Source organism: Protopterus annectens, chromosome 1.part0, assembly GCF_019279795.1.
Source record: "Protopterus annectens isolate FY-2018-M chromosome 1.part0, PAN1.0, whole genome shotgun sequence".
Lineage (NCBI taxonomy): Eukaryota > Metazoa > Chordata > Ceratodontiformes > Protopteridae > Protopterus > Protopterus annectens.
In genome coordinates this window covers 1,570,709,374-1,570,736,062 of record NC_056725.1, presented here as the reverse complement: position 1 = coordinate 1,570,736,062, position 26,689 = coordinate 1,570,709,374, and positions in this window count along the sequence as shown.

Here is a 26,689-nt window from a genome sequence, read left to right as displayed (position 1 = left end):
ACTGAAGCATAAGGGGGGAATAGAGAGGGATACAAACAGATGAAGAGAGGAACAGCAACAATATTTTTTGTGGGACAAGTGATGATGTGAGGTATTGCCAGCTATGCTGGGAGAAGTAGGGCAGTGGATATGTAACATATTCCAGCATTGCTAGCTGGAATTTTGTAAAGAATTATATGTCATTTGTATATCATACTGATATGCACAGATGCTTGTGTTGAAAAATGTATTTGTAAAGCTGCTTGTGTTAAAATGTACTAACAGTGGGTCCTGACTGTATTGTAACTGATTAAATGTATATGTTTTAACAGAGGATACTGGAAGAGAAGAGATTAATCTCACTCCAGTTAACTTTGAAAAATAGTAAGAAATTAAATTACTTAATTTAGGCCATAAATAGTGTATCTTACAGTTCTGACTGCAGGCAGAGACAAAATGTCTGTGCCAGCAAATGGTTTATTAGCTCCTATAGGAAGAGTAGAAGTGTTTATTGTTTTATAACTTCCAGAAGCTGCAACAGATCTTATGAAAGCTCTGCATGTGGGTATTTTTGACACATAGGTGCTAAATCCTGGCAGCTTCTAGACAGGGGGGTAGTATGGGAAACAGAAGTTATATGACCAGATATGACCAGATATGTGTGATGTCATTTTGTAAGTCAGCTCTGTAATGATATTTTAATACTAGATGAGACTGATGTGTCAAGGCTCTCTCTGTTTTTGGAACCTGACAAGGAAGGACCCTTCACCCACTTCATCTTGCCATGCTCTAGTAAGTGATCTAGGGAATATTAATTCTTTAGATTAGTCAGGAAAATATAGTGAGATTAGTTAAATACTGTTTTTTTTCTGTATCTGTGTGAATCTATTTGTCTGTGTTATTTTAATTTTTCCTGTAACTAAAATACTAGTGTTTACTGTAAATAGATGTTTAGGATTTTCATGTTCTTTTCTTATTTATTATTAAATATATTTAAAATTTTCATTGGGGCTTGCACTTTAGAGAACATTTTAACCTTTGAGAGTACTTGTATCTATTGGTGATACTGTGGCCAGTCCTGAAAGCCAGGCTGTTTGTTCAACATTACTATTTGTATTAATATTAATTTCACTTAGTATAATTAGGTGACATTGTAAGAGCCTTAGAGAGGCTGGCTTTGGAGATTCTGGTGGCAGAAGAGGGTATAGCTAGTAAATCTTTGCCAGCATTTCCCTGGTGTGTGTGTGTGTGTGTGTGTGTGTGTGTGTGTGTGTGTGTGTGTGTGTGTGTGTGTGTGTAAGTTAAATCTCAAAGTATATGTGTGTGTGTGTGTGTGTGTGTGTGTGTGTGTGTGTGTGTGTGTGTGTGTGTGTGTGTGCGTGTGTGTGTGTCAGCACAGCTACTTGGAGCAGGGACATGAAGCAGTTGTTTCACAGAGAGTGTGTTGGAGAACTTGGCTTGGACACTCAGCTGATGACTCAACCCAACAGCTGTGCCAGTGAGAAGTCTTAATGGAGATCTGGATGGGAGGGCAGACCATGGACTGAGTGTGTCTCCTGTGTGCTCTTAAGAGAAACGGTGCTTAATAAAGAGAGCTGCATCTGGAAATACTGGGTATATCCATTTTTGTTCCAAGTGAATATCCCTCTCAAGTAACAGTGGTGAAGTTTTGGGCTTCTGTATGGTGTGCTACTCTTACTGTCATGCTTTGTACAATAAAGTGCTTGCTAAAAGGAGCAACAGGGGATATGAGAGTGTAACCAACATTAAGACATAAGCAGGATAAGGGTACCTTATCAAGTCTCTCTGTTGGGGCTGCAATGGTTTGCAAATTATGTCTTGCTGCACTATTCAAATGGCATGTTAATGAAATGTTGAAAATGGAGAAAATACAGACTTTTGCAGTTAGCTATATGACAGAGTATGAAATGTCAAGAAATAATAATTTAACCTACAGCTGTAAATCAAACCCATGACACTGTGCAAAAAACATCAGTCTACAAACAGGGGAATTATATCAACATGTCACATAGGTACTTCTTGTTAATTACATCCAACAGCATAAGAAATGTTACAGTAACAGTTTTACAGTACTGCCTTTAGTCTTCCTTTACTCTGCACTCCCATAGCACAGTGGCTTTAAGCACATTTGTGCAAAAGTAACCAGACTACTGCCACTGAAATTAAAACCTTCATCTTTTGCAATAGGGAGTTAAACATCGTTCATCACTTCTCAGCATTGTTGTGCTATGCCAACCACCACACAAATGCTGAGGACAAAAAGTGAAGGCTATTCCATAGGCCATTTCTGGTCATGTGTGTTTTGTGTGATTCTGTTTTCTGACCAGAATAAATGTGTGAAAAAGGGGTTGATAGGACAATGGTAAAAATGGGGGGCAAGCAGAGGTAGTACACAGAGGAAAGAATACAGGAATTTGCAGTAGGGTGGTGAGAGTACTGCATAGGTATTCACTTCTTCATAACATAAATATAGAACTGTACAAAGATTTTCATGACTTTGGAAAGTCACCACAACAGGAAAGAGTGATAATAACAGAATAATTTTGCATAGCTGATTGGACCAAATCCAGTGTGTCAAGAAGACACATAGGTGAAATGGTGAACTATGTATGGTGTGTAATTTTTAATGGGACAGATGTCCCTCTTGTGTACTTTTTAAAAGAGTGAGGAATGTTGAGGAAGATGCTTAGGAATGTCAGGGTCAGGTTGGTATGGTAATTTAGGAAGTAGGTGCAGACATACAGGACATACAAGACTGAGAGGAATTGTCATGGAGAAAAAAGTTTGGGGGACACCATGATTGTGGAAAGGTAGCAGACATTGCAGGCACACCCCCATCCATCTTGATAGCAGTAAGAAATTAATCCTTACCCTCAGAACTGTCCTCACTGTCTCCTGTGTTAGTTTCATGGTTCAGTACTGGGTCTGGCAATGATTTAGCAATGTGACACTTGACCTTTTCAACCTTGATTATTTGTGCACCAATGCCCCCCTCCGTTATATCTTCCATCAGTACTGTTAACTCTTGCAGGAGGACAAAATGGGTTATCTATTATATTCTCGAAAGCCGACAATGTCGAATCTGACATTGTCGACAAAAGAATGGCGAAAGTGCAGAATGTCGAACGGGTAAATGGAAATCTCCGTAAGGAGAGATTTCTGTTTACTTCAATGTAGTGTGGTCTCGGAGTTGGTATATTTAAGTATCGGGGTGTGGGGGGTGCAGGGGGGGGCTACACCCTTTAGATTTTCTTTTTTTTTTCCTGAACATTTGAAATTTTAATGGTCCAATCATTAAAGGCCAACCTTTACTGATTCGAACCATTAAACTTTCGATGTTCTAATATAGACACAGCAAAATCACCATCTCCACTTCAAACTGCACTCAGAGTGTACCACTGCACCACCAGCTAGGGCAGTGCTACCTCACACAAGTGGAGCAAGTAGGGCAGGTGTTCTGGAGGCAACACAGACAGGTTGTGACCTCAAAGTTCTGGATGTTTTTGCTGTAGAGGTATGACATGCCAAGCCACAGTGGTCAGCCTACCTCTGTGCTTTTGACCATTTGGTTTGCAGAAGCAAGATATACAAACAGAGCAATTTTAAGAAATAGAAAAATAATTAAAAAAAGTAGATCCATGGCATGTACATTATTTTATTTTTTCAGTACTTAAACAAATATGAAAAATGGCTGTGTACAAATTTGACACATCCAAATATAACGTGATGATGTCATAAAATAAATAAACCTCACCGCTATGATATAAGAAATAGCAAACTATATTTCATTACATCATATAGGATATATGCATTCACATGTAATAATTGCACTTAATATAATTAAATTGAGCATGATATTCATTATAGCTGTTAATATTTTAGAAATACTATCATGTAATAAAATGCAATTGCTGCTTATTGGTATTGAACTCACATATTATTATGCTGGTGTACTCATTGCCTAATGCAATCAGCAAAAGCTATTGATGAAAGCATGCATGTTATATCAAGATTGAGGTATACCTGCTCAAGATACTAGAGAGTGAGGGATTGAAAATATCTATCTGGCTTGAATTTCGACCTGAGGCATACTTATCCCATATCTCCTTGAGGCCAGTTAGTCTTTCTCCCAATATGCCTCATGGTTTGCTGATATTTTCTCTGCAGCTGTGCAGTGCAGAAAAATAAAAGAAAACATATGAAAACATAATGAATAACTCTTTTGGCAGACTAATGCATGCTATATCATTGCCTCTTGATGGGTCAGTATACTTACACAACTGAGGGGTGTTTGTTGTCTGATGTTCATCCTCCCATTGGCTTAGCAGGTCCTGTCTGTGCTTTTTCATGTCACTATAGAGGTGACAACATTGTTCCAAGTGCATGGAATACCAGTTGAACTGGAGGAAGCCTTGATAGAGTTATTCCAAGCTTCAGCCTTATACTGAGACCTGGCATAATCCCCATGCAGCAGCCTATAGTTGTAGCACTTCATGAGGAGTGTCATGAAAATCCTGGACTCCTCAACACCCCGCCTTTTTGCTCTAGATTAAACACCATCCACTCCCTCACCAGCCATGTTTGCAGAAGTCAAGCTAACACTATATGTCTGAATTGCTGTCCAGTTTGGAACTCACATGGCTTGTGCACAAGTACTTACTGCCTTGTAAACTACATTTGCACAAAGACTCTTTGGCAGTACATATGTGAAATAGTAATAAAGGTGTGAAACATGGCAGTGGATTTACCATGTTTGATGCTCAACCTATTTACATGTTCCAGTGTTCAACACTGAAGTGCTTAATGGCTTGGCTTTTAATTCTTAGTGTTTAGAAGGATAAATAGGATGAAGTGTAACATATTTTGCTGTTAGAACTTATGCACTGTTAAAATTCTGTAGTATCAGCTGGGAATTGAACCCATGGGATTAAGAATACAAAAACTGAAAAATTGAAACTTAACTTATTGATTCTTATTGCCACATTCAAACTTCCTTTAAAGCATGGTAGCTAGAGATATACTATTTTCAGAATGAGTAGAGCTATACTTGAAAGAGGCCTATATGTGTGCGACTTTAGGAACTTCTGGATAATTTTCCTATGTAAAATGTAGTATTTCTGTTTGTGAATATATTTCAGATTTGTGGAGTTTCATGACATAAATAATACAGGTTAGGGTATGTTACATACATACTTCACAAACCATAGTGTCTTAAACACATAGTTGAGATATATGATGAGCCATGATGATTTTAACAAAACTAGTGTGCTCATCGTACATATAAAAGTGCATTTTAAATTAAGTATCCACTCTGCCATGTTTAAAAGATGTTACACACATTATCTTGGGGTTATATGTGAAGCATTGATGATATATGCTAAATAGAAACAGAATGTATTACTGATACATTGCTTACAATAAACATATTTATCATTCTCATTTGTATTTAGGTTTACACTGATAATCATATGTTGTGAGAAATGGTATTATGACACACACTCTATGTAAAAGAATGTGTTAGCTGGATTCAACCCCTTAATCATCTGTCTTCTTTATCTAAACTCACAGCACGTATGCATTGTGCTACAGAGATAAGTATGTGACAAGAGGAATTTTTTCATGCAGTACTGTCCAGAATGCCAAGTGTGTTTGCACTACAGAAGGCAACCTAAATTAAATTTTTCACATTTTTCCTTAGGCAGTGAGCGATGTTTGCTCACTGTTGAGTAGAGGACAAATGCAAAAGGCATTAGAAAAAATGTAAGAGAGTAAAAAAAATGCTGGCAGTAAAATTTGTTTAGTCAATGGGTATATCTAGAATTGACCAGAGCAAGAATTGCATTCAAGTGACACATTCATCCTTCTCACATCTCTTTACATCAGAAATTTAGTTTGTAGAATATATTATTAGAATTGTAGTTAATGACAAATAATGCAAAAGTAGACAGACAACTATCTCACATGTTGCTAGCAATACTGAGAGTATATGAGTTTACACGTTATGTGATTAAAAAATTACCTCCAAGGCAGAAACGCACTTGACCACCACAACACAGCATTAATCACGAGACACATAACTCTCCTAAACAGTGTACCTCTGAACCACAGCCACTAAGGCAAAACAGCATGCCCAACACACTAGTCATAAGTGACTTGATAGTGAGGCACACTGATGTCCCACTCACTAGGTTGAAAAAGGAGAAAGTAACTGTCAGCTGGCTGTGAGGCACCAGGAACTACCACATAACACATGCACTCAGGTCCCTCAACAACAGGTACAAATATGACTCTATCATTGTACATGTGGGTGTGAATGATCTGAGATGTACCTCCCTGGACTACAGGAAAAGAGTCATGGAGGAGCTCTCAGATTATGTAGCCCAAGTGGATATGAACCTAGCCCTGAGCAGCATCATACCATCACCCAGAATGATACTACAGTACAAGAAGACAATGATTGATTTCAACAATTGGCAAAGTTTCTGGTGTCATTCTATGGGGATCCAGTATCTATCTGCCTAAGATGACATGATTGACAGACCTTGATGCTTTGCCAGAGATAGCCTGCATCTGTCACCCCTGGGCTTCCGGATACTGGCCAAGGCTCTTTCCACCCCTATAGTGCCTTTTTTTAGGAGGTGTTACAAAGACCAAATTACCACCATAACAGATACAAACAAATGCAATCTGAGGGTCATGCTGCTCAATGCTAGAAGTCTAAATCTCAAAATGCACTCGCTCAAAGTACTCCTTAAAAGGGAGAACATCGACATTTGTGCCATAACAGAGACCTGGTTCAAGGCAGCAGGAAGCACACCTGCACTACCAGGCTATACCACATTCCACACCTTTCAGCCCCAGAACTTGGACCGAAGCTCCAAAGGCAGTGGTGTTTCCATATTTATAAAGAATGCACACACCTCCAGACTGATAGCCCAACATAGCGCATCAGAGATACTTCAGGTGCAGCTAACATTGGGTAAGACAGCGATTCAGGTCATAGACTGCTATAGGTCCCCAACCATGTCCCAAGACTCACACTCCATGTTCCTAAGCACCCTGAAGAATAGTACGGTCCAACCTAACACTCTCATACTGGGTGACTTCAACTACCCCTCCATTAACTGGGAAAACTACTCATGTGCCAATACAACATTTCCTGGCATTCATTAATTCCAATGTCCTGGACAAGCTCGTTCTTACCCCCACTAGAGGTAGCAACATCCTTGATATGGTCATTACTAACATGGGCGACCGTTGCTCTACACCAGTAGTCAACTCCTCCCTGGTTAGATCCAACCATAAACTAATCACCTTTGAAATCCACACCCCACTGCAAAGGTAACTACCATAAAAAAACTTCTCCAAAGCTAACTTTGGACTACTAAATACAGAAGTGGCTAACTTCACGGCACCCAAGCAAATGGAGAATAGGTGAGTGACCACCGAATCATACACCGATGCACTGTACGAACACATATACAAATGCATGGATCTTGCCATACCCAATAGAACCAAGACGCTCTCCTCCAAAAAAAGAAGCCAATCTGGTGGTCCCCTGCCATAAACAAACTCTACAGCAGAAGGAGGAAACTGATGCAGAATAAGGTGAAGTCTCAAGACTGAAAAAACTCCCTTATAGTTGAGATCCCTCATCAAATCCTCTAAAGTTAGCTATGAAAACAGATATGCAGCAGATAGTAAAGACAACCACAAGGCCTTCTAGAATTATGTAAAGAATTTCCAAGGCAATACCCAGATTTGCTCTGAGCTACTGCACAATGGTACCACCTATACTGAGCCAACACATATTGCCAATATACTGGCCGACAGATTCAGTGCCAACTTTACCCCTCCCCCCCAAAGGATCAGTCACAATACCAGCAGATTACCAGGCACCCAGTATTACTGCTGCACATGTTAAAACAGCACTGCCCAAGGCCAATAATACAGCTTCTATGGGATCTGAAAATATCCCTGACTGTGTTCTACATAAACTACAGAGTGAACTAGCACCTCACCCGTGTGCCCTGTTCAGTCACAGCCTCACCTCAGGCTTTGTCCCTACCAAATGGCACACTGCTACAGTCATCCCTCTCCACAAAGGATGAGTGACTACAGACCCTGGGAACTATCACCCCATTAGCCTGATGAATGTGATATGCAAAGCTATGGAACGTATCATCATAGACTAAATAAACAAGGATATAGGGAATCTCCAAACTCTGTATCCCACACAGTTTGGTTTTGTGAAGGATAGATCATGATTGGTCAACTTCTTTGAGTCAGTCACTAGAGCTGCGTATGAAGGCAAGGTGGTTCATACAGCCTACCTTGAGCTGGCCAAGGCATTTGATACCATTCCCCACTCAGGAATCATAGAAATACTCAGTAAGCTAGGCATCAACCTCTATATCACTAGATGGGTTGCAAGCTGGCTCACAGGTAGAACCCACAGTGTGAAAGTAGATGACTCCAAGTCAGACTGCTGACCAGTCATGAGTGGAGTCCCACAGGGTTTGGTCCTGGGTCCTCTCCTGTTTGGTATCTACTTCTTTGAAGTTTAGGTCAACATGAAGGGACTCTGGCTGACAAAGTTCGCAGATGATTGCAAGTTGGGAGCTATTATTAACTCCCCAAGTGATGTTGACATCCTACAGAAAGGCCTCACTGAGACCAATGACTGGTGTCAGAACCATGGCCTTAAGCTCAATGCCAAAAAATGTGACATCATCCCCTTTGGGAAAAACCTGGTCCCCATGAATTGCCACATCGATGGTAGTCCACTGAACACAGAAGGTGTTATGATAGATCTGGGAACATAGGTTGACAGCAACCTCTCTTTTGACCACCACATTGCCACTGTGGTCAGAAAGTCCTTCTATGTGACACATCTCATTACTAAGTGCTTTGCATCCAGGAAGAAAGAGGTCATTGTCTCCCTGTACTCTTCCCTCATTAGGCCAATCATTGAGTACAATGCCCCTTTTGGCATGTACCTCACTAAACACCTGCAACAACTGGAGAGGAAGTAAAAGTACCTCACAAAGAGGATCCTAGGGCTTAAACATTTGTCCTATATGGACAGACTCAAAGAACTCCAGCTATTCTCTGTCTCATATCGCCTACTTAGAGGTGATCTCAGCTTGACTTACAAAGCCATGTCTGACCCAGCTCTGTTAGAAATGCTGCATTTAAATAAATCCCAATCCCTCCATACCACATGCTCCAGAGACCTCAACCTCATTACCACAATCAACAGAACATGCTGGAGGGACAGGATCATAACCCAGAGACTGCTCATGCTATGGAATAGACTTCCATATACATCAAGCAGAGCACCTCACTGGCACTCTTCAAGATAAATCTTGATGAGTGGGTGGGAAATAGAAAATTCACCCCAGGGATCACTCCAATGGCTTTACTTGACAGAGGCACTGAGAACTAAGGTCGGGTGGCACAATGCCAGGGTAATCCTATGGGCTAGGCTTGTAAAGGCTCTAGGGCCATTAGCCTAGTACACACCTATGAACCCATTAACCCTTGTGTGCAAATATGTACTCAGACCCCCAAAGTACATTTATAATTAACTGGAAGTGAACCCTGCATCATCTGTCTTATTTCTCTTAATTCACTTAACTTATATCTTGTGACACAGGGATAGTTATCTCAGATGTGGAATTTATTCACTAAGTACTATCCAGACTGTTGACATCAGTGCACTGTTGCCAGGCTTGTTTGGCCTATAGAAGGCGGCCCAACTTATAATTTTCATCTTTTTCCTTTAGCAGTGAAATGTATTTGTATACAGCCTGGCAGAGAACAAATGCAAAAGGCAACAATGAAACAAAAGATACAAATTTGTAATTAAAGTAAAAATTAAACAGGAATAATACTTTTAGCATTGTCTTGCAATGTCACAACCTCACACCTTGTGTTACACTTCATGACTGGTTCAGCTAATGGCAATTATTCATAAAGGGGACACACAGAAATTAACATCATCTCATTTGTGACACATCAAATGCAAGTCCTACTGACATACTTTGAAAATGGACAGACCTACTGTAATGAGTTACTTAGGCTATGTGGATAAGTAATCTATCATACATTATACATATCTTAACATTCATCCTGTTCTTAAATATCTGTTCTGACACTTTAGAAACTACTTCTGACATCATGCGCAGCAAATTTTTGTCATTAGCAAGAAGCATATATGGTTTTACTACTACACTACATTGGAAACAGCAAGTCACAAGGAGTGTTTGATTAACATATTCAGTACTTATCATACATTTTGAGTGTGCAGTTTATATTCCAAATGTGTGTCTAATATTGCAGCTGTCACCATTATCAAAACTAGCCTTGCTACCAATTTAAACCCCCCAACAGCTCTGTGTTTTCTTCAAAATCATTAAGTTGCAGCTTGAGCTACAGAGACAGGTAGATAATAGGTGCATTTTATGCAGTCATTAATATCTGGAGTGCTTATAGACAAACACCAGGGAAGTAAATATTGTGGGAAGAAATACCCAGGGAATTGTTATGGCTAGGATTGCAGAGGCCCTAGGGCTGATAGCCTAGTACCAACCTATGAACCTATGAACCTACAAACCAATGCCAGGCTTATTTGACATACTGATGGCAATCTAAATTAAAATTTTCACTTTTTTCTTTTGGTAGTGAAGTAAAAAAGATACATACTGAGAATAACAATGGAAAGGTATATGTGGCAATTACCTTACAGTGACACATTCATCCTCTTTACATGAACTTGCCCAATCAGTGACTTCATTTCTTTAGTTTTTGTATTTAAATGTATGCATATCACAGTTTGTTCTTACTACTGAAAATCTCTGATATTCTAACAGCGACACATTCATTGACCAAAATGAGTTTAACAAAATTTGTTATGACTTTGTTATGACTTCCTTCATCACTTATACTCTTACTCTATCTTGCACTATTGATTTGGACACCTGTTGTGTGCATTATCTGCAGTTATTACATCCAGGATGTTGATGACAACACACCAACATCAGGCTTATTAGTACTACTGAAGGCATGCCAATTAAAAATGTTCACTTTTTTCTTTTAGCTATGAATCTTGATTGCATGCTACTAAGTGGTGCACCAATGCAAAAGGCAATAACAAATTGCAAAAATTGTTTTGGATAACAACTGAAAGAAACATTAAATGAACTAAAGTGTATATCTAACAATGAGCAGAGCAAGCAGTGCATTACACTGACCTATTCAGCATTCTCACATCTTCTCATCACAGCTGTAATTTCTGTCTGTCAATATCAGAACCTTTGGTAATGCTATGGTAATGGCAAAGTGGACAGGGATCATTTCTGACACATCAGAAACAGTTAATAGTGATATCATTTCAAATGACATATCTGTCTCCTAGGATTACTGCCTGGGAAATGTGTTGATGTATTCCATCATGTGTAATACAGTTATTTGCATGTCATGTTACTTCTTCTGTGTTATTACAACTTAAGTTTTACATTTCACCTTTTCCATATCGTATGTCTTTAACAATACTGAGAGTTCTTGAATTTCCCACCACAACATGTTCCTACACCAAAATGCATGCCAATATGTATTATGAATCCCCTTCAGTAAAATGATCTGTAAACAGGATTTAAACCATGTATTACGTGTACTGTTTCTCTAAGTTCACCGTATTTACTCCTGATGCCACAGCAATAGGTAGCTGATAGCTTAAATTTCTACTACTCAGTACCATCTAGAGTGGTAAGGAAAGGTTGCCAATGCCAGTCTCAACTGCACTACTGATAGCATTCCAAACGAAATTTGTCAGTTTTTACCTTAGGAAGTGAAATGCCATTTACTGTTACTGGACACTGCCATTTCTGATGTTTCAACTTTGTTCTCTTGCAACAATAACCTGTATGGATTTGAAACATCATTGTATGGTATTGTGAACTGTCATTTGTGAATATTTCCCATATTTACCACAAACATAAACATATATTAGGAAGAAGAAGAAAACGTACATTAGATGTACTCGAAATGTGACATTTGTATCAAGTCACATTGAAAGTACAACAAAAACTAATTCTGAAAGTTGTCCTTTCTCATTTGACAGTAGCTGTCTGGATGAGTGTTATTTTGGTAACATGTAGGATATCCATGAACTTAGACAATATTAAACAAAGAGTACTTAGACTGCAGCTTTACTACTCTTTTCAGTTAGGATGCCTGGAATGTTACTCTCCAAACTCAATGAATGTTTTGACTTTTTTTCAGTAAGTCTTCTTCCTGACACAACTTCAGTAAGTGAACATCATCATGGGGAAATTATGAAATGCTGATTGGTCCTGCAGTCAGAGTAGTCATTGACACCTGAAAGCCATTATCAGGTAACACTTCTTTATGCTTCTCAGTGCTCATCCTTGCAGTATTATGGTGTAGAAATGCAATCATGTAGGTCCTTACACCATGTTTACCTTCCCTGATCTTAGAGCAAATTGTGGAATTCATGAAAGCTCAGTGGTTGGCTTGTGCCTTTCTTTGCTGATCAGATAAGTTTCCTTTGAGGAAAAATTTAATTTCCTTTAATTTATTGATATTTTATTACTTTCTTAATCAGGGCAGTTATTTTAAATCTAGGTTCATAGATTCATACGTTCATAGGATTTTACTAGGCTAATGACCACAAGGACAATTTTTATGCCTGGTCATGCATCCCAAATCTCTGACAGGTTCTGGTACCCTTGATAAGTGTAAGCAGGGGCTTGGTAGGTAAAAGATTTACAAGAAGAGGCCTGGAAGATGAATCATTTACAGGCTTCTTGTGTTCACTAAAGATGTAGGTGCCAAATCAGGGATGAATTTCCTGTTTCCCATCCAATTGTCCAAGTTATACTTGAATTAGGTTAGGGAGGAACTCTGCTTCACATGGATGGGATTCTGTTCCAGAGAAGGGGTAGTCTCTGGGATACATATCTGCCTCTCCAGTAGGTCCTATTTATATCACAGGCAACATTTAAGTCTTTAGAATGGGTAATTCTGGTGATGTTTGTTTTGCAGATATGCAGGAACTCCATCAGAGTGGGGGCTGACAATGTCTTATTTGTCAGGTGTAGATTTCCCCTCAGCAGCCTATAGGAGACATAATACAGGGATAGAGGCTTGACATGTTCTGCATAGGACATGTTACGTACACCCTGTATTCTTTTAGAGAGGAACCTCTATGGACATTCCAGTTGGTGGATATGTCTGTTTAGGTACATACCAAGGGGGTATTGTACTCAGTGAAACATGAATGCTGAATACAGAGGAACAATGACTTCCTTGGACTTAGATGCCATACCTTTGATTATAAGTTGCACAGCATAGAATGATTTCCTCACTACTGCAGACACATGATGGTCAAAAGCTTGATTACTGTCTATATATGTCCCCAAGTCCCTGACTACTGGGTCAACTCTTAGAAGTGTGTTGTCAATATGATAGTTACCAGGAGTGGATGACTTCCTGAAGGATACAATTATACATTTCTTTGCATTTAGTTTTAGTCCATGGCTCTGGCACCAGTTGTTTGTCTGTCAGCCCTTCCTAGGGAACATTTGTGTCGAAGGCAATTCAGTGGCAGCTCCTAATTTGCAATCATCTGCAAATGTTGTCACAAAGAGCCCACTGGCATTGTTCTTGACTTCAAAGAAGTAAATGCCAAAAAGGAGCGGTCCCAGGATTAATCCATGAGGGACTCCACTTGTGACTCATCTCTTTGTAGAGGTAGACTCCCCAATTCTATTTTTCTGGGTCTTGTCAGTGAGCTAGCTGGCTATCCACTGGGTTACATAAGGTTATGGTTACAAGGGTTACAAGCTCTTAAGTTTGTCAACAAAGCCCGAGTGGGGGATTGTGTCAAATGCCTTGGCCAGGTCAAGGTTGTCAGTGTGAATCATTTTGCCCTCATTAGTTGCTTTGGTGACCTTCTCAAATCAGTCCACCAGGTTGAATAGGTATGACCTGCCCTTGATGAAACCAAATTTGGTTGGGTACACTGTCTGGAGGTTTCCTATGTCATTATTGATCATTTCCATGATAATTATTCCCATGGGTATGAGACTAGTGCGACTTATGGGTCTGTAGTTTCCAGGATCTGTAGATAGTTCAACATTGTACAAAGGGATGACTGTTGCTGTTCTCTGTTCATTAGGCACAAAACCTATTTGGAACTTACAGTTAAATAGCAATTCCAGAATGTCTGTAGATCATGTTTCATGCTATTTAGAAGCCATCTTGGAAATTTGTTTGGGCCCATTAGTGCAGCGTTGTGTTTTAATTGAGTGTCTTTAGACTGTAATATAATTTTTAATAGAATACTCATTTTTCTGTCAGTTTAAAAGTAGTGTTAACTAACTGAAAACATATTTTCTGTGGAGAAATTGTGTTTATTTTTCCTTGGTGGGGTTGGGATAGTGTTTGGAAGTGCTTTCTATTGTGTTTGTTTCTGTCAAAAAAGTAACTTTTGTGGGCTGGTAGTTTTATTGGCATTTGGTACTTGTCTTCTACAGGAAAGCCACACCATTTTTGACTTAACCATGGAAAAGACTGCCAGTCCCATGGTCATTCCTTCTTCCAGCCACAAAAAGAAATCATTAAGCAAACAGCCTTTGCCACAACAGCACACTAGCAATTTGCCTGAGATTCAGGTGGGTGACTCTGCTGAGGCTATTTATTGTACGTCAGACCACTCATCTTTTACCCTGAATCTCTCTGGTGTAGCACTTCTAATCACTTATGAACCAGGCACATGGTATCTGTGTTGGTTGGAGTCCCCTCAGTGGGCAAGGGAGAGACAATCTTCTCAGTCCTGGGAGAGGGGGCAGTGGGGAAGCATCCATTGCCATTAACAACATGACTGGCCCCACTTTTCCAAGCATGTATCTAATACCTCTCAAGTATCTTTAGACATGGACAGTTTGTTGAGTCTTGATCAGGGTTTAATTCAGGTTATTGATCCTTCTAATAAAGTAGTTTCTGATAAAAGAAAGAGAGATTCCTCTTTTCCTGAACAGATTCATGATTCTGAAACAGAATAGGAAGATGAAATGATGAAGTCAAGTTTTTTTTTCCTGATATTTCTGATTCAGGCTCAGAGCAAATTTGGGTGTTTCTTTTTCTCTGAGACAATTGCTAGAATGCGACAGTGTTTTCACTGGGAGAACACAGAGGTTTCTCGGTACCTTGAAAAATACAATGAGGTGTTACAGAAAGATTTTGCAGAACCTATACAGACTCTTCATATTCTGTCAGCTTTAGAGAATGTGTGTATCACTGTCTGCAATTTTCCTGATAGTCAGCCAGCTGCCCCAAAAACAACAAAGAGGATATATACAATTCCACAGATTTTTTTTAATTTTTATACACTGTTCCCTAAAATGACACAGCAGCTATAGCCTTAGCTGACACCACTGCTACTAAGCATCGAGTTAATACCACTGCTAAGCACCTAGTTAATTCCAATCTTACTCTTTCTTACAAAGATGAAAAATGTACAGATAGGTATGGGGAAAAGTACAGATTTCTGCAGTTCTGTTTTTTTGAACTTTGAAGTGTCAGCTTCTTATATTAAAGTTTTTGCTGACAAATGATGAAAGTAAAACACATATTTTATCTGTACTTTCTTCCTTTGAGGAAAAATCTGCTTTAAATAACTTATTTTTTTTTTGTAGAGGTCACTGCTCATTGTTTGCACTATGTGTATGAATAAAATACTTCCTCTAGGGCTATGGCAACTGGTGCTGATTTAGGGAGGTTTGCATTGCTGCTTTCTCAGAACATTTCAGATGATGTTAAAAATAATACATTAAATTCTCCCTTGGATAGATATTTAGTGTCTGGCCCCTTTGCTGCAGAGGTGATCAAAATGTGTGATGAAAGGGACAAGATGATCCAGGGAATCTCTAATATGTTTCAATTCTCCTTTTCTAAATTGCCCAAGGGAATTTCTTCCTCTTTCATTTTTGGCAGAAGACAGACTAAACAATCTCAACAGAAGAAGGAATGGCAAGGGAGTTCCAAAAATGTAAGGACAGTCCAATATGTCTTAAAGACTATTCAGGAGACCTTGTGACTCACTCCCACCCTGGCCCCCCTTTTCTTCCAGAAAGTCATAATCTCAGATTTTTCTCTTTGGCAACAGATTGCTTCAGACAAATTATTTTGAATTTCATTCATCAAGATTACAGATGGTAGCGGTTGCAAATTTCTCCTTTCCATGGGGTCACTCTTCACCATCAAAATCAGACTCTTGTTTCCACCTGTTCTTCATCATATGCTGTCCCAAGGACTGATAGAAGCAGTTCCTCCTTCTCAAGTGAAGAAGGGGTTTTATCCAAGCATGTACCTAGCGTGAAAGAAAAAATATTCTTGGAGGCCAGTTCTGAATCTTTCTTTCCTAAACCTGTTTGTGATGGTGCCCTAATTCAAAATGGTATCACTTCACAAGCTGTCACTTCCTTCTTCCTCTTTCACGTTTCCTGGTGACACTAGGATTATAAGATGCTAATCATTACATCCCTATTAAACAAGTGTTTTAGATCTTTCTTAAGGTTTTGTATGTCTGGATCACATGATCAGTTATCTGGTTTAACCTTTGCACTATCCACTGCACCAAGAGTGTTCACAAAGTGTCTAGCTCCAGTTATTGCTCATTGCAGGCTACAGGGTATCCACATTTTTTCATATGTAGACTTCCTTTTTAGCTTTGCAGAGTTTTTTTTCAGAGTGTTAAGACTCTCTTTATCTTGGGTGAGAGATCTCTTACACAAGTTGGGATTCCAAGAGAACAGTAAAACATATGTTTTGACTCCCTCACACAGGATTATATTCCTAGCATATTAACTAGACAACTCAGTTAAAAGAGCTTTTCTTCCTCAGGAAAAAAATGCATCTTTATTTACATCTGTTTCTAAGGTTGTCTACTCCAAATTCAGTCACTGCAAGGTAATGCATCAAGATTTTGGGTCTCTTGGTATAGATGATTCTAGTGATATTCCTGGAAAGATTCCAAAAGTGAAAGACACAGAGGTACCTGACATCTCTTTGGACCCAGCATCAAATTCCAGTGCTGGAGTTTGTCAAAAACAAAATATTTTTGGTAGAGACAACAGGTATCCTTAATCCAGATCTCCCCTTCTCTTTCCTTTCTCCAAAGCAAGCAGTCACCACTGACACTTTGGACTTTTCTTGGGAACCAGTGTCAGTAGGGATACAAGTGCAGGGGTGTTGGACACCCAGGACAGATACAAGCACATAAATATCTAGGAAATGTTTGCCCTATTCTAGGCACTCAACTATCTGATCAGTCTTTGCCTACTGGGACCTCTTCAAAGTGCTTTCAGACAAGCCACAGTCATGTAAGCAAGGGAGAACCAGGCTGTACCTCTTGTGAAGATGATCCATGTTAGCTAGTGATTTAGCTTCAAAAGACTGCCTGAATCTACAGGCATCTTACATTCCATCAGACCAAAATTGTGTGGCAGATAAGTGGAGCAGGACCAGGGAATACTGTCATGAATGTAAACTAGATCAGGGGGTCTTCTAATATTTGAGCTATCTGTGGGGAGTTCATCAACTGGCAAAATTCTGTCCCAGGATGCTGTGCAAGAAGGTCTGGAAGATAGATGCCTTTTCCTTTCTTTTCATTTCTTTTCTTTTCTTTTCTTTTCTTTGTTGAGGAAAGTTCCTGTATTCTTTCCACCCTTTCCACTAATATCCAGGATACTTCTGAAGAGTCAGATGGAATTCCCCAAGATCATTGTGGTGAATCCCTTTTGGCCTAGGCAACTTTGGTTCTCCTTTCTTTTGAAAATGACCAGGGGCAATTACCGCTACACAAGATGTTGCACAGCCTGGATGTATTCAAACATGTCAGTGGTGTTTGATACAGTCTAACATCAATCACTTTCAGTCGACTGTCTGGATGGTAAGGTCATAATTCATTTGGGCTCCAGTTTACTGAGACAATGTAGCAGGTCTAGAAAATCATATATTAATAAATGGAAAAGGTTTTCTAGTCAGTGCTGATTTACTAACAATATAATCAGCACCCATCCCGGTCTAGTTATTCTCTGGTTTTACAATATTTGTGTTTTCAAATCTAGGTGCTTAGGATTTAGCTCTGTCTTCCCCCCTTGGCTGACCTGGTTTGAACTACATTTACCTACAAAACGGAGTCTACAGGACTGCAATTGGTCACAAGAACAGAATCAGTTTCTCTCAGCATTTAAGCAGATTGAACTCTACATTTACCTACAAAACGGAGTCTACAGGACTGCAATTGGTCACCATAACAAAATCAGTTTCTCTCAGCATTTAAGCAGATTGAACTCTAAATTTACCTACAAAATGGAGTCTACAGGACTGCAATCGGTCACCATAACAAAATCAGTTTCTCTCAGCATTTAAGCAGATTGAACTCTACATTTGCCTACAAAACGGAGTCTACAGGACTGCAATTGGTCACCATAACAAAATCAGTTTCTCTCAGCATTTAAGAAGAGTAGGTTGCACAAAAAAGCATTTGTTAAGCTTTCACTTACAGTGCTGTGTAATTAAGCAGGTCACCATTTTGGTCAGCCATAGGGCTCTTTTTTCTACTTTAGTGTTTGCCTCCTTCCCCTGTAACTTAAGTAAACTGACTCTTACATTAAGAGCTATAATACTTACCTTATAGCTTTTGGACACCTTAGGAAACCTTGTGAACTGCAATAGCCTGATATTTGAACACATAACCCTTGTAAAAATTCCCAAAATTGTACACTGTTGGTCTGTCTTTCCTGCTAAACATAAGTGAAATTATAGTGCTGAGTGCAAGTAACATTAAAATTAAAGTGCTGAGTGCAAATAACATTAAAGTGCTGAGTGCAGATCTTAGGCCCTTACATTCAACTTACCTCTGGTGTGGTATCTTGAGTCAATCAGGGTATTCCCTGTAACCACTCCTACTGCCTTCTCTTTCCCCCCAACCCTCTCTTTCCTCAAACAGGTTAAACTGCTACAATTCAGTACATGCATCATTTTCAAATCTAGGTGCTTAGGATTTCCCTCTCTCTTCCCCCCTTGGCTGACCTGGTGTGACTTAATGTAAGTTTCTTCATTGTATGGATCTTTTACTGTTTTTTGTGTAACTGAATGACCTGCTGGTAAATTCTGATTCTGCACAGACTGCTCTGTTTTTTTGCAGAGGCTCTATAAGTAGCTAGTGACTTTACTGAATTTCTCTGGTAATATTTGTGTTTAAACTGAACCTGTACCTAGAGAAAGTGTATAATCAGAGCTCCTTGCTGCATGTGTTTTTAATGTTTAAATTGCAAACACACATTGAACAAGTGCTTTTATGACCTGAATAACTTGGGCTAGCTATACCTGAAGTGCTTTTACTGGCAATTTTCCAGTTGTACAATTGTGAACAATTGATTTAGTTTTTCTGGTATATCTTTAAAATCTGGCAAGTGTTTATTTACTGCATTGCTCTCTTGCTTAGGTTTCTTAGCTATAAATCTTAGTTCATTCTGAAGTGTGCTACTTTACCCCCATCCTCAAACCTTTCTGAATGTATTATTATAAAATAACTGCCTGTTGTTGCCTTCATGCTTACCCTAGAATCTCTGCTTTTCTCTTTTCCTAGTTGAACTCTACATTTACCTACAAAACGGAGTCTACAGGACTGCAATTGGTCACCATAACAAAATCAGTTTCTCTCAGCATTTATGCAGAGTAGGTTGCACACAAAAAGCATTTGTTAAGCTTTCACTTACAGTGCTGTGTAATTAAGCAGGTTACCGTTTTGGTCAGCCATAGGGCTGTTTTTTCTTCTTTAGTGTTTGCCTCCTTCCCCTGTAACTTAAGTAAATTGACTCTTACATTAAGAGTTATAATACTTACCTTATAGCTTTAGGACATCTTAGGAAACCTTGTGAACTGCAATAGCCCTGCTATGTTTGCCCTCGTTACGCTTGGGCTCACTTCACTCCCCTCCCTGCCCCCAGTACCTCTAAATTTAAGGTACTATAGCCACTCACCCACTTTCTAGATCCTATCTGCTTTCATTTGGGATAATTCCTCCCACCCCCATTCTTCTACCTATATTTTAATAGCACCTATTAGCTTTCATCTGGCATTCTCCCATCCCGCTTCCAGTACCTTTACCTCACCACTCTATCTTATGGTGTTGCATCACCAGGTACAACAGTTCCTTAACTCACTAGCTGAATCACAAATACTGATATACTCTCTTTACTACCCCTCCTGCTTGCACCATACCTCCTTACCTTGTATGAAAACCAGTTTCTCATGGGATTTCAGGTCCGGAAAGGCCATACTATAACCCCAGCTGGAAGTCCTCCCACCTTCAACCATACTTACAGTACCAGGTCCTATCCAACATCTTGTTCAGTCTATCAACATCTCAACCCCAGGCACATTAGCTCTAGATCCAAACACTACCACAAACTAATAAACAAATTCCTGAAGTTCATTACCAAGTATAGACTTAACCTAATACTTGGTGGTGATATTCACCCCAACCCTGGCCCACCCACTTCAGATACACATACCCCCTCTACTTGCAATCTAAGCTACAGACCTACAGTTAATAGGCCAACTGACTCTCTCCTAGCCTGTCATCTTAATATTAGAAGCATTAATAACAAGGTGCATGAATTGCATGCACTTCTGGATGCCCACTCCCCTGAGATTCTGTGTTTATCTGAAACCTGGTTAAAACCTAGCACTACAGACAATGAAGTGTTACCACTTGAGCACAGCATACACAGGCTGGATCGTGCTTCCAGGAAGGGGGGTGGGGTAGCTCTACTCTATAAATCTGAGTTGAATGTCACCATAGATGTAATACAACCACCTCAGATTAATAACTCAGAGATTCTTGCCACCAAATTGCAACTTAATAAAAATAAATGCATTAATATCATCTGTATGTACATCCCCCCAGGTAACAATATATCTACACTTGAAGATATCCTGCACTGGCTATCATGTCACTACCCCCAAGAAATCCTACTACTTGGAGACTTTAACATAGACTGGGGCACCTGTTCCTCAGAATCCCCATCCACCCATATTAACCTGTATGCATTTAGAAAAATCATATCCACCCCTACCAGGATAGGTAAACCCAACCAAAAAGAAAGCATACTTGACTGAGTACTCATAAATAGTCACCCCCAACTGTACACCTCTGGTACCCTCCCTGATGGCCTAAGCGATCACCTTCTCACATATGTAATTAAGCACAAAGCCATTAATTCCCAACAACACTTACTCAGAAAGGTTAGAAACAATAAAAACTTTGACCTTGCCAAATTCCAATAAGAACTAAACTCATGTAATTGGTCTATTCTAAAACACCTCCCCTTACAGGAAGCAGTAGCATACTTTAACAACAAATTCCTTGAGAGCCTTGATTTGCATGCACCTGTTCGTTCAAAGAGAACAAAGGCAAAAACTGCACCATGGCTTTCTAAAGAGTCTAAACTCAAAATTACCCTTAGAAACAAAGCATGGGCTTTATGGTGTTCTTCTAAAGACCCCCAAGATCACATTAAATACAGGCAATCCAGGAACGAAACAAAAAAATCCATTTTACAAGGCAAAAAAAAATACTACCATAATTTACAGACAGTAAATCAAAATAACCCTCAGAAGTTTTGGGCAGGTTTAAATAATCTACTACATCCTGGACAAACTTCAACCCCAATCCCTGCTGCTACTATTGATAAAAACCCTGAAGATGTTTCTGACAGTTTTAACCGATTCTTTACTGAGACAATTCAAGCCCTAGCTGGCCAACTACATCCTAGCTCCCCTGGTCCTGAAAGTACCACCCCTAGAAACCTACTCACATTCAGCTTCCAACCAGTCGCCACTTCACTTATCCATACCTTGATCAAAACATTAAAACCCACTACACTTTCTGCTGATCAACTTCCTGCCAAGTACCTACAAAAATCAGCTGATGCTATTACTTACCCCATCTCAATGCTAATCAATTGAACCATAGTAGAAGCTAAAATTCCCACCATCTGGAAAATATCCCATGTAATCCCACTTCACAAAGGAGGCAGCTCTACTGAATTCTCCAATTATAGGCCAATAGCTATACTCTCTCCATTTGCAAAGATTATGGAAAAATGTATTCATAGACAACTCATGCACCACCTAATCCAGAATCACCTTATGGCAGACACTCAGCATGGCTTCCGTCCTCATCACAGCACTACTTCAGCCCTCCTAGCCTTTACCAATACCATAAACCATAATCACAACAATAATTATATATCCTCAGCCCTCTTCTTGGATCTTTCCAAGGCATTCGATATGTTTGATCACCAACTTTTAATCCACACCCTGCTGACATTTTGTCGAGATACTAGAGCCCTTCAATGGTTTTAATCCTATCGGAATGGTCAACAGCAGCCTGTCTTCTGGCAGAACAAGCTCTCTAATCTTCTAACTAACACCCACAAGGCTCTATACTAGGGCCCTTGCTGTTCTCCAGCTTCATTAATCACCTTTATACTGTCATCCCAAAAGTCAGCTGTATCCAATATGCTGATGACTCTACTCTGATTTGCTCAGCCACATCACCAGTAGAGTTATGATCAGCTACCCAGACCACCTTTAATACAAAAGAAAACTGGCTTTCTGAATGTCATCTGAGCCTAAATCCCAAAAAAACTGAAATGCTTTCATTTTCACCAACACATAGGTCTACCGCTTTCACCTTTACCATAAATTCAAATGATGGCACAATAATCTCCCCTGACCCCTCTACAAAACTATTAGGTGTTATCACAGATAATAATCTGAAATTAGACCTACATGTTAACCAAACTATCAAAATCATCAATAAAAAACTAGGGTCACTTTACAGAATAAAAGCCTTCCTTACCCCTCCAGCTAAAATTGCCATAGCTCGCTCTCACCTTCTTTCAACCCTTCTGTATGCATACCCTCTACTTTCGAATTTAAACAAGACTGTCCTTAACAAACTCAGTTTGCTACAACCACATTGCCAGGTTTGCCACCTGGCTGCCTTTTAGGACACATCATTGCATCAATCTAAATCAGCTTGGGTGGCTTGAACTACCCAGCCTAATCCAGTATAACCAACTGATTATGGCCTATAAAATCCTCTATAATCCAGACAATACTCCTGCACTTAAAAATATTATCACCCCCTATAACAATCCCAGACCGCTTCGATCCTCTAACAAACTACTAATTCAGACTAGCAAAATTAATAACACAGCCTCTCTCTTTGCAAACTCTGTAAGTAGACCCTGGAACTCTCTTCCTGCTGATATTACCTTACTTTCCACCTTAGGTCAATTTAAAACTAGACTCAAATAACATTTGGCACTTAACTGGCTATGTCTATGTATCAAGCCTGGCTAACTCTCTCTAGAATGTGTAAAAATCTGTTAACCAGTTTACTGTGTAATTTAATGTAATCCTGACACGCTCAGGATTAACTCTAAGATGGGGAACTTGTTTAACTTGCTTACTTATGTAATCACTGTAAATAGTCTGTTTGTAATATGTAATGCTGGTATTATGTAATGTGGTATCTGCTTACCCTTGGAGCTTTTCTCCCCGAGCCTCTGCTGAAAATGGACATGCATCCAGTCAGACTATCCCGGTCAACAAATGTAAAATAAATAAAATAAAATAAATACAAGTTACTGTCCTATGGCCTTTCTTATTCTACTACCAAGGTTAATTTATTGGTCATTTCAGAATATCTGCCCATAGATCCTCCTCTGTCAATGTAGTCTCATGTCAAAATATTCTTGAAAGGGCCTTTTTTTTGCATAAGATGCCACCAAGTAAATTGGAGGCTCTTCCTTGGGATGTTAATTTGGTGTTAGAGAGGCTAAACATTGCTACATTTTATCCAGCTAATCTGGCTGATTTGAGGTTCTTAACACTGAAAACAATGTTACTTATTGCTCTGAAAGAAGGGTATCTGAGTTGCAAGCTCTTCTGGTGAGCCAAACCTACCTCATTTTTAATAAGATATTGATTCTTTGAGAACTAATCCTTCTTTTATTTCTAAAGTGGTATCCAAGTTCACCTTAAGCTGAACTATCCATCTCCCCATTTTTCTTACTAAGTCTAAAACTAATTGACAAATGATACTGCATACCTTTGTTGTCCACAGACAATTCAGGCACTATGATGACAGAACTATATCTCTCATATCTTCCGATCATGTGCTTATTTCTTGTGAAGGTAAGAAGAGACAACCTGTGTCAAAGCAGACTATTTCTAAATGGTTATCTAAGGTTATTACCTTTTGTTATACTCACTATAACACATCTATTCCAGGCAAGGTCAAGGCCCTCTCTACCAGGGCATTGGCTTCTTTGGATTTTTGGTAAGGGTTGTGATTCTAGAAATATTCGAGAAGCTGCTAATTGGTCCTCTGTACATACATTTACAAAAAACTTTAAACTTGATTCTTTCTCTAGGTCTGGATCCGGCTTTGCTAAGACCATTCTCCATGGTCTCCTGGACTCTTCTCCTTTCATCAACCAAATGCAGTTAGCTACGATAATACCTAAATAACTAAGGCTACTGCAGCAGTAATCAGTGTGATGAACAGAATACTGCTGTGTAAGTTGAACTGCCTTAACAATGGATGTTCAAATGATTACTGTTGCAGTAGCCACTCCTCCTTGCTTTTTGTGTATTTTGTATGCCATGGAGAGGACATTTATGCTTTGTTATTCCTAGCATAGTCCATTCAGGGCTCAGCCTCCCTCTTTATAATGGAATGAAAGTTCTGAAGAGCCAAACTTGTCTTTTAGTCACCTCAGCTCGAGCTGCCTGACACTGACGGTTTGGGCATGTAGAACGTGCCTTGAAGCTTTGGAAGCTGACCATCTGTTATATCTTTGACAGGATATAACCCATATAGCTAAGACACCTGCAGCACTTACTGTTTTGGTAACTTCAGTTTACATAACTGTATGTTGCTGGCTCTGACAACTGTATACATTAGTAAATACATGTCTTTCTAACTCACGCATACTCATTTCTTTGATGTCAGCCTTGACCTTCTGCCAACCCCAAGTCACCCACCCACTACAAATGATGATGACTATGTATTGACCTTTGCATATGTCTTTGTGACTTAGGGATGTTTACATGTCTGATGCACAGAGTGGATAGCCAATGCTTTCTTACTCACAAATTTGCTTTTACGAATATGTGCTGCAGAAGAAAGGTTTTGATTTCTTGCTCAGTTCAACTCAGTTGTGAATGATTGGTTGTATAATTCTTGAACCTCATTCAGTTACTATTGTGAGGAATGCAGTAGAAACAGTAGGTATTTCAGCCTTGCTTATTGCTATCCATGTGCAAATGATGGTATCATTCACCTGTTCCATAGTTTATAGACAGTGGTCAACTGAAATGCTTGATGCAAATTATTGGGTAGAATACATAGCAGTATATTGCAAATATCAGTCATATAAGCTATTATTGACATAACTGTATACCTCAGATAAATGCTGTGTTTAGGGGCATATACATATTTCATATATTAGTACCCTTTTATATAATTTTGTTTTTCCTTACAGGTTCCACTCTTGCCTTATCATTACTGCAGATACAAATTGTGTCCTTGTGAGTTGTATCTGTCTGATACTATCAGAGCACGGTTACTACATGGTCAATTAAACCTGTGGTGTTTGACAGGGATCAGTTTTCATATGAGTATGTGTGTGGGGTCTTAGGTCTTAGGTTCATAGGTGTGTATACTAGGCAAATGGCCCTGGAGCCTTTACAAACCGAGCCCATAGGATTACCCTGGCATCATGGGATGACTGTAGCAGTGAGCCATTCGGTAGGGACAAAGCCTGAGGTGAGGTTGTGATTGAACAGAGCACACAGGTGAGGTGCCAGATCATTCTGTAGTTCGTGTAGAACACAGTCAGGGATAGTCAGGTCCCATAGAAGCTGTATTCTTGGCCTTGGACAGTGCTGTTTTAACCTGTGCAGCAGTAATACTGGGTGCCTGGCAATCTATTGTTAATGTGATAAGTCCTTTGGGAGGGGAGAGGGGTAAAGTTGGCACTGAATCTGTCGGCCACTATATTGGCAATATCTGTTGGCTCGGTATAGGAGGTACCATTGTGCAGCAGCTCAGAGCAAATCTGGGAATTGCAATGGAAATTCTTTACATAACTATAGAAGACCTTGTGGTTCTTTACTATCTGCCTCAATTCTGTTTTCATAGCTAGCTTTAGAGGATTTGATGAGGGATATCAACTTTTTCTTGAGACTGATAAGGGAGTTTTTCCAGTCTTGAGACTTCACCTTATTCCACATCAGTTTCCTCTTTCTGTTGCAGAGTTTGTTTATGGCAGGGGACCACCAGATTGGCTTCTTATTTTTGAAGGAGAGCATCTGGGTTCTATTGGGTATGGAGAGATCCATGCATTTGTGCATGTCTTGAACTATGTAGTGAGTGTATGTGCTATTCTTTGCTTTTTAGCCAGAGCCAGGGTACATTGTTCATGCCTCTGTCTGCCAACACTATCTCAGCTGGTGGTTTTCCCTCAGACTTTGCATTTGCATCTGCTGTTGTTGTTGATGCAGACTATGCCTG